We start from the raw sequence: 10,695 nt of genomic DNA on the forward strand, positions 1-10,695 counted from the left end.
CCACAATCAGGAACTTTTTTTCTTCTAGAATTACAAACAAAGCTTGTTTTATTATAAAATTCTAAACAAAGCTTGTTTTAATAAAAGCTAGCTTCTAATTAAAACTCCTACATTTACTTCTCAACAGATAGCAACAAGTTTTGTTTTCTTTTGTAGATGAAAAATTCATTAAACAACTACTAGGACTAAACCCATCAGAATTTATACCGTCACCTACAGGTCATCACAATATCTATTTGTTCATGCATCAAATTCCATCCAGTCCTCTTCTGAGGGCATGATTATGTTGCATGATTAAATTAATTATAAGGATGCTATGACTCGAAGGTGCCACTAACTAAAATAGATACCTCAAACGCATAATGTATTGGTATGCAACTTAACATAGAAAAATAAGACAATTGACTTACCACTCTGTCCAAGATTGGTCCTACCTCCACCTGCCTTCCTACACGAGTACTTTGGTCGTACGCCGTGTCTTCATCGTCGGAGGACTCGGTGTCAGCGTAGTCATCTTTTGTCTATTGTAGCCACAGCCTGCAACATGTCGCACGTTGGTACCAAGCTTGGTAGCGCTTGAACTCATGGTTCATGTGTGGCTCGTTGTTCTCATCCACGTTGTCATGCAACAGCTCCCATTGTTCAATGTAGTACTGGTGGTGCTTCTCCCAATCAAAAATCTTTCTATTCTTCTGATGATCCAACATGCATGTCACCATATTAAAAGTGCACGTATGTCATCATTACTTCAATCCATGTACATGTCACCATATTAATGGAAATGGACCATCACGAGACAATTGAAATAGCAAAACACTTACTTGTGTAAGTCAACGCTAGTCGAGAACGGAGCCTTTGGCCAAAGCTGTCTCACTCCAAATTGACGTGCAACTCTATTTGGCAGGTGGAACTCGACAGCATAGAAACAGATTAGAGGGCACCTTATCCTATAGAAGTCATTGTCGCACCCACACATGTTGCTCAACTAAAAAGGAAGTGCCCCCTCTCCATCGTACGGCTCCCACGACACCTGCAACATGTCCAAACAAGATGTTAGATGCTATACTAAACCATTTCAAACCAGCATGAGAAATAAATTTTACTTACACTAGATGTCGTGAGCGTGTCTAGCTCGGTCATGAACTCAATGTACGCCCATTGTAACCTCGCATGTGAAACCCTTACCTGGTCCCAAAGGTACGCCCATGTCAGCTACCGACATGGAGGCTGACCTGGGAACCACTCAAGATGAGCCAGAACCTCAGGACGGCCAACTAGTAGATGAACCCACATCCACAACTAGAGCAGGTACATGCATCCACCAAGTGACGCTAAGGACGAAGTCTGATGACATGTCTCGCAAAGTTGCGTGTAAAGAAAACCCAACACTGCAGAGCACCAGCTGTACTGACCCGCCTGGTCCCAGTCACTGAGGCAGTGAACCCACATCCATGACGCAGTGTCTCCCATGGCGTCGAGGAAGAGAACACAGGCAAATAGGTGTAGGATCCATGCCCTACAGTAGTACCCAACTGTCTCCTCATCTGCCTCCTTGGGGCACTATGCAAACTCTTGCCAGAGCCAGGAGATTAGAACTCCAGAAGTGCGAGCCCCTTGCTCGCCAACCTCACACCCAAAGAAGGCCTCTACTCGTGCTCTCCAACCTTTTGACCTGCACTGCCTAGTCACTGCATTGTCGTGAATCCTTGGACCTAGCATCTTCTAACAGTCCTAGAGCGTGACTGTCATCTCTCTGAAAGGCAAGTGAAAGCTATGAGTCTCTGACCACCACTTACATTTTAGACAAAGCAGGATTACATGTCAAAAAGGCAAGCGCATGAACTAATGGTCATGAATGGAGGCAATGATTGAAGATAATACCTATCAACCAATGCAGTATGGTCGCTGAGTTGAACTTGGGCAACCCATAACAAACCTGAAAAGAGATGACATCCTGGCCAGCTCTTTGCAGGAAAGGAGTGTACCTGTTGTCATACTACATGTCCAAGAACCCATTGTGGGTTCTAGGATGAAGGAGCAGAAGGTTCTGCATGGAATAAAACATAGTCTCCCGTCACATCACGAACACATGTACGCTCATAAAAAATTAAACAAAACATATAGATTATTACCTACCCCTCCGCTATGAGACGTCCTTGGTGGGTCTCCTCATACGTCGGGTCGAGCAGGTGGAATTGCACCATCCTACAAAAAAAGTCAATGAAATAGAAATTCAATATACAATGAAACATAAACTTAGAAATGTACAAGTAATTGACACAATTACAAACATAAATTGAGACATGCATAATTAATTGAATGAATACGATAAATATGAAATAATGAAAACAACCAATAGTCGCACCTCACTAATCTGCCAATGGCAAGTGCGTGAATTGTGTCCTAGTCTACCACACTTGTCGCACTTGTACTACTCGAGGTCAGTAACAAATGGGGTTCCTCGCCCACACCTTGTTCTTCCAGGTATCTGATCCATAACCATTATGTGCCTCGTCCTCTTCCTTGATCAACGCTTATTCCAATGGTAAGCTGGATCTGCAATGTACTTTGGCTCATCATGGAGGCCACTCTCTAGGGTCTCAAAAAGGCACGAAGTGGGGGCTCCATGTGTGCATAAGCGTGTCGACACTGAACTCATGAGATATCTTTCTCTCGATATTACAGTTGTGATGCCTAGCTATTGCCACCAAATGAGAACATAGAAAGTGGTAGTGCTTTGGTTTACTACAAGTGCATGTGAAATCTTGGAGGATTACCACATACATCCTCGACTCTCGGACCTCATCATTGAATGTTGTACCGCCCCTATGCTCAACCTAATAAGTCCCTATGGTGTGGTCAAAACATGTAACCTCATGTGTGCTAGCCCTTTCATTTACCTTCTCTAGGTATGCCTTTGGTTTTGGAGCCCATATCTCTCCATCACTCCGCAACTTCAATGCATTGGCATGTCTAACGTTGAACCAGGCAACAAGCTTGTAGAAGGTGAATTGAACAATTGCATTTATGGGCATACCACGTATCCCCAATAGCAACTTATTGAATGACTCTACCATGTTGTTGCACTGAAACTCGTACCTCCATCCAATGACGTCGTGAGCTCTTGTCCATTTCTCCAAATCCCTCATCAAACCTGTGAGCCATTGTCTACCTTCTGCATTTGATGCGGTTCTAACCTGCTCCAACTTTTTCTGAAAGTACTTGTCCTCAAGCTGTCGAGCAGCCACCTAGAACAGATCAAAGTTATCATTCACACCATCCTTCTAGAGTAGATTCTTGGCAAGGTGCCAAGTACACCAACGATGGTGCAAAGGTGCATACCCCTCTATCTGCTCTCACATGGCATTAAGTATGCCCTGGTGCCTATGAGATATGATGCCAACCTCCATGTTAGGCCCAACCACATGTATCCGAACTAGCCTCAAGAACCATCTCCAACTGTCATTGTTCTCCTTCTCAACCAAAGCAAATGCCAAAGGAACCAACTTGTTGTTCACGTCATAGGATATGGCTATAAAAGGAGTGCCCTGGTATTTATCAATCAAGAATGTACCATCAATGGAGAAGACGAGACGACAGTGCCTAAAGTCCTCGACACACTAAGGGAAGCACCAGAAAGCATGAAAGAATATCTACCTCCCATCCTTCCATGCATTTGGTTTTAGGATGTCTCATAATGCATGTCTAGATTCACCGCTTTGATTGCATTGAAAAGTACTAGCAATTGCTCATACCCATCCTCCCAGTCCCCATTTATCATCTTCCATGCTCGCTGCTTAGCCCTCCAAGCTTTACTATAAGTTATCACATAATCTCCATACAACACCTCAATGGTCCTGATAATTGTCCTAAATTTCATGTTGGGTTCTCCCTGCAATATTCCCATCAACCGCTTGGTAATGAGGGTAGATATAAACTGCCGATGCTTCAGTGTCAGCACATGGTCAACACAATTGTGTGGCCCAACAACTTTTGTGATCTTCCACTTTTCGATGACCTTTTGCTTCCTTGCACAAACCCTCCATGGGCAGCATTCCTTTTCACACACAACTGTGTAATGGCGCTCTGCATATGAATGCAAGACCGTGTAAGGTCTCTTTTGTATCACTACAAACGCCTACAACCACCTCTTCAATGTAGGGAGGTCCTTTAATACCCTCCCATTCTCAATTACTATGTTAGAGCCGGCCTCAAGAGCGTCTACGAGCTCATCATCACGTTCTTCTACACACACCTAATCAGAATGAGCAATATCACTGAACTCGTGAACTCTTAGATCATGGTGGCCGGGAAAGATACGCCTCAGCATCTCAACATCACTCTCTGTCAGCTCTCCAACAAGACGATCATCATCAGAATCAAGAGCCCTTGCCATCTCATATGGCTCCGAATCATTTATAATTTCAACACTATTGGAGCCACAGAATCCATCTCCATAGAGCGCTTGCGCAGCAATAGTGAGCACATCCACATTGTTAGGAATGTCTACTGTAACATAAGTAGAAAAATGAGGAAAGAATGAAAAAATGGATGTAAGGAAGGGGGTAAGCTTTCAATAACCATGTGGATAAGACACTTACTCGGATGATTCTGTATCAAAGGGATCTCATGCGGAGGATCTACCACAACATCATGAGTCTGACAAGCATCTCCAACTAGCTCATTGGAGGCACATTGAGCATTGGGAACTGTAGGTGCAACCTCCACACCATATTAGGTTTTGAGACGGGAGGGTCAAAGTGTGCCTGCTAACCCATTGGTGGAGAAAACCCATGAGGGATAGGATCAACTAACACCCGACGCACAACCATGTCCAAACTTTGGAACTGGCACTTCATAGCCAATCTCACATAGTTCCCCTATTGGTCTGCACACCCAATTGGGATCATCTTCCTAAGGATATTAGGAGGGGAACCTAGGTGAAGTACACCCTCCACTGCGGTGCCATCATCATCATTAGCTCCATGGCAATGTAGCTCCTCCCAAGCCCTTGTAACCAACTCACTAAATGATGGCTTCTATGGGGGTATGGCCCCCGGTATCCACAAGACAAGATATGGGTTGCACCATCAGAGGTGGCCTAGCCCATAAGATCAAGACGTGCACAGCGCTGCTCAGCGTGCACCTCAAGTTATTGTATAGTACCAAATAGGATGATTTCCTTATAATCCTGCCCCTCCAGAGTATATAAGGAGAGGCAGGGGTCCCCTAGTGGATAGATCGATACATCTCATACTCAATACAATACACCAAATACACAGGATGTAGGGTATTACGTCGATCAAATGGCCCGAACATGTCTAAATCGCTGTCTCTGCGCCTTGTGTCACCATCCGGTTCCTGATCATGCGCACCTCCACCGATCAATCTACCATCACAGGATACCCCTCGGTGGACTACTGAGCATCTTTTGTCGATAGTTGGTGCGCCAGGTAGGGGTGTGCGTGCTGATCCATGGCGAACCAGATGGACTTCAAGATCAGCATCACGTTCTCGGTGGGATCGACTATCGATTTTGTATGGGAATCTTTCATTGTTGTCATCTATGGCGATTTGGCTCCTTACGCGCTTCAACCTATAGAGCACCAAGCCTAGGTGCAACCGCCTTGTCTCGCTCGTGATGTACTTGTTGAATCCTCGACAGCATCATTGACAAGCAAGGCGTCTAGATCAAGCCCGACTTTGACACGAGGGCGATCTGTTTTGACCGACTCTCCTAATCCAAGACAAATCACGACGTACACACGGTCCATTAGCGGCGGCGTACGAAGCAACTCTACCCTTGCTGATCAGATTTGATCCCATCGTGATGCTTAGCCTATTTACCACACGATCCATGATTCAGTTTGGCTCATGATTCACGGGCATGCAAGCAAACAAGGAGCCACCGTACTATGTTACAGAACCATGCAACCAAGGAAGCATATATGTGCTATACAGGGCCATGCATCAATGGAGTGTGTATACATGTATATGTCACCGTTTCTTGCATAGCATCGATACTTCATACAAGTCCAAGTTAGATCACCACACAAGTCAACGACGACAACAAGTACTCCAACAGCGGCAAAGGCTGCTCCTACTGCTCCTACACCATCGCCGATCGCGAGCTGCCCAAGTCGCCAACCACTAATATAAGGACGACATCGCCCGGACTACTTACTCCGACCACCCGCTGTAACAACCGCGACCGCCGCCATGATGACAGTTCGGAAAGCTCGAGGGCTGGACAATTTCGTCAATGCCAACCAGATAACACCATACGCAGCCGACCAGACATTCTGTTTAAAGCTAAGTCACGCTTTAATATTTTCTAAATATTCTCCAATCTTTGTATATCGCCATAATGTTTCTCCGAGCTATTTTCTCCATGTTTGCTCTCCAAACGATTTTCCAAATCCCTCAATAGTCATGTTGATGCTCGGACGCCTCCAGAGACGGCCCTGTCTCCGGCTCCTCCCTACACGTGCTACGGGCTCCGCGCTCTGTGTTATGGGTGGTCGATAGTGATTCCTTGGTCATGCCTATTCCTTCTACATGTGCACAGGCTCCGCGCTCGACGTTATGGACTATGGGCTAGCTAGGGCTGGAGACTCAGCTACACAATAACTGGTCGGACGGTTTATATTAAATATAAATACATCTTCGCTCCAATTGATCGTCGAGCTACATATGCTATTTTTCTTTGGAGTTCATATATCTTTACATCACGTACTACCCATTCTACTATTTGTATTGTAGGATCATCATCTAGGTGGTCAAACCATCTGGTGCTTGAACTTCTCCACCGATCAACTGGTTGGACCACTTGGTTCATGGACTCGATCGGACTATTTGCCGGTCGCTTCTACTCAATGCTCACTTCACCACCGGCCAGTTGATTAGACTGTTCATCGCTCATGCTTCATCACCAGCTACACCAGTTACTCCTCGATGCTCGAATTCTTTGTGCTCGAGGACTAAGTGGGCACACTTCACCACACGGACGTCGCCACCTACACCGGTGCTCAAACATCGCTAGCTATGCCGGGGACTCCTCGGTGCTCGGACATCACCAGCTACGCCTGGGACTCCTCGGTGCTTGGACCTCGCCAGCTACGCTAGGGACTCCTCGATGCTCAGACCTCACCAGCTACGCTGGGGACTCCTTGAACATTGCCAGCTATGCCGAGGACTCCTCGGTACTCGGACATCGCTAGCTACGCTTGGGACTCCTTGGTGCTCGGACATCGCTAGCTATGTTGGGGACTCCTCAGTGCTCAGACATCGCCAGCTACGCTGTGGACTCCTCGGACGTCGCCAGCTACGCCAAGAACTCCTCGGTGCTCGCATATCGCCAGCTAAGCCAGGGACTCCTTGGTGCTCGGACATCACCAACTACATTGGGGACTCCTCGGTGCTCGGACATCACCAGCTACATAGGGAACTTCTCGGTGCTCGAACATCGCCAACTTTGTCAGGAACTCCTTGGTGCTCGGACATCGCTAGCTACACCAGGGACTCCTCGGTGCTCAGACATCGCCAGCTACACTAAGGACTCCTCAGCGCTCAGACATCGCCAGCTACACTGGGGACTCCTCAACGCTTAGACATCGCCAGCTACGCCAAGGACTCCTGAGCGCTTGGACATCGCCCTTGGTGGTCAAATCTTGCTACGTCTCATCGGTGTGCTATCAAGCTGCTCCATGCTATTCAGATCAGGGTGCTGATCTTGGGTAGCACGTCTGGGATCTTGATGCGTGCATGTTGGATGACGTCGGCAAAGCTTTCAGATTTCTTTTTCTTTGACCCTGCTACAAGATTCATTCTTCATCTTCTAACAGGCTTGGGGACTAAGTGGGCACACTTCACCTTGCGGTGAATGTGCTTGTTCTCATCTCAAGGCTACGCTCGGCGACTGGCTGCCTGCTAAGCTGGTCTTCTACTTTCTGACCCTAGCACCACATGACTACGTCACCTACTATCAAGCTCGGGGACTAGCTATGGGGGTATGACTACTGGTATCCACAAGACAAGACATGGGCCGCACCATCAGAGGTGGCCCAGCCCACAAGATCAAGGTGTGCACAGCGTGTTGCAGGGGTTCGGTGTGTAGACCTTATATAATTTATGATCAAATTGGGTACGCACATTGAGGATGAAAATCCCATAGTAGTACTATGGTACTACCTTGTGTCGGTGTTTTTGGATCACCGATGAGTAAATTTGTATTTGTGCCTCTAGCTCAGATGGTGTGCTCAGAGAACACAAGGGTTTATACTGGTTCGGGTGGAACGTCCCAACGTCTAGTTCGCTGCTGCTCATGTTATCGACACTTGGTTTATAGTAGGGGTTACAAATAGATGAGAGAGGGAGAGGATACCAAGTCTCTGGTAGAAAGGAGTGAACGGGTGCTGAGAGCTTGCTTGCCGCTTACCCATGTGCTCATGTCCGGCTCTTCTGTTCCCCCAGTAGGGGCACCCTACTTCCCCTTTTATAGGTGAAGGGAAAGCACAGGTTACAGTGGAGGAAAAGGAGAAGAATGAGAGTGAGAGAAGAAGACTTCCAGGGTTGTTGGGTCCTTCTTCTCCTTCATGCGGGTCTCGCCGATCCTATAGATGTCAATAGGGACGGCTCCATGGCGTGGCCCTATTTGTCACTGGCGCCATGCGCAGGCATCATCTATAGGTCATGGCGTTCACTCCATCCCGATGGACATCATGGTGAACTGACACGCCTATCAGTGTCCGTATGACGATTAGGCAGAACAACACCGGCATGTCCTACATTGTTCTTGATGTGAATCCCTAGGTATGGCTCATCATGTGCTAGCTTCTTCCCTGGTGTTAGAGTTTTGACCCAAGCCCATATGCTTGGACCTAGAGTGGTTGACGGCGGTATGGGTCCTCATCGAACGAGATGGAACCTACGTTCTTGAGGTTAGGCGAGGTAGAGCCCATGACCTTGGGCGAGACGAAGCCTACACCCAAGGGGTCAGGTGAGACAAAACTTGCGTCCTTAGGGTCGGGCGAGACGGAGCCTGTACCCAAGGGGTCAGGTGAGATAGAGCCCACAGCCTCAAGGTTGGGCGAGATGGAGCCCACGTCCTTAAGGTCATGCAAGATGGAGCCCAAGGTTGGGTGAGATAGAAACTACATCCATGGGGTCGGGTGAGACAGAGCTCGTACCCAAGGGGTTGGGCGAGACTGAGCCCATGGCCTTGAGGTTAGGCAAGTCGAAGCTTGCGGCCTTGAGGTCGGGTGAGACAAAGCTCATGGCCTTGGGGTCGGGCCAGACCTTTTAATACATCTCGAGCCATCTCAAGAAGTCAGTGTGAGTGCTAACTTCCTTGCTTTGGGTATCCCTAATATTGATATCGACAGTAGCCCCCAAGCCAACGGAGGAGTAGAATACACCTTTGGAGACTTTTATGGATGGGAGGACTCTGAGGGACTTAGCCTTCATTTTGTAGCCCATGACATGTCCTAGTAGGACGGTGATTCTCTTTTGTCATGATCGAACTTTCTTAGGGGCATGTAACCATAGGATTCAGGAGGTTGAAAAGATTTTTCTTGATTTCTGTCCCCTAGGATCCAATCGGTCTGCCATTATACTATGACTGCGCGCTTGGTCTCCTTGTGAGTCCAACTTCCCTCAAGCCCCCACGTGTTGTAGGGGTCCTGTCGAGGGTTGGCTTGTCTTTGTGATCATCATCCCTCAAGCATTTTTTTGATAAGATGGAGGGGCTAAGCCATGCCACGTTTTTCCTCGATGGACGAAACATGGTGGTCGGTTAGCTATTAACAGGCTAGTCCGAGTGGGGCCCTGGCTTCCCATTCATAGAGGTCCAGCATCGGTCAGCTGGTGACTGACTCTAGACTCTTGGCGGCCAATCCATATAGTTCTTGGGTCCATTCGGTCGGTCCCATGGGCTCATTGCCTTTCTTCAAGGAAAAACCATTGACTGGGAACCGACCAAGACTCAAACGTGGGCTGAGATGCCCGCAACGCTCGTGCACCTAGGTATTGGCCACTAGTGGGCCCATTCCTTTTCACCCCTCACTCTAAGGGTGCCCTAGAGCGGCTATGAACCCGTTGATAGGCCAGCCTTCAAACTCCTTGTCTTAAATGGGCCATAGGAGGGTTTTTAGCTCTGTATCTCTCCTTACCTATGACGGTTCTTGGCCCATCGACCGGGTGAACCATCATCCAACGTGTCCTTTGAGTCGGTGGTGAGCGTGAGTGGTGTTGGGGTGGTCATGGTGTCGACCGAGGAGGCACAGCTGATGGCTATGTCCATGGGAGAGTAGGCGGGGGAGGGAGTGTTTGGGGTGCCCATGGCAGGCGCAGTGTGGCCGGTCATGTCCTCGATGTCATAGGCAGAGGTGGCATGGCCGGAGCTATCATTCATGTAGGTGGCTGTCTTCACAGTGGGCCAGACAGAAGGGGGCACACCCAAGGCATCCTTCATGGATGTGGCGATAGGGTAGGCCTCCGTGTCTGCATCACCCGCACCCTCTATCGCTAGAGGAGCCACTCTGGAGGAGCTACCACTACAAGAGAGGTTGACATAGGGACATCCTAGTCTTTGGTCTGGTTGGCTACCCTCGATGAAGCAGTAGAGGAAAGGGAATGGGGAGTGTCCACATGGAGGTTGGGGACACAGTTCATGCCCTGACCACCATGCTGGGCTCG

This window comes from Miscanthus floridulus, chromosome 2 (genome assembly GCF_019320115.1).
Source record: "Miscanthus floridulus cultivar M001 chromosome 2, ASM1932011v1, whole genome shotgun sequence".
NCBI lineage: Eukaryota > Viridiplantae > Streptophyta > Magnoliopsida > Poales > Poaceae > Miscanthus > Miscanthus floridulus.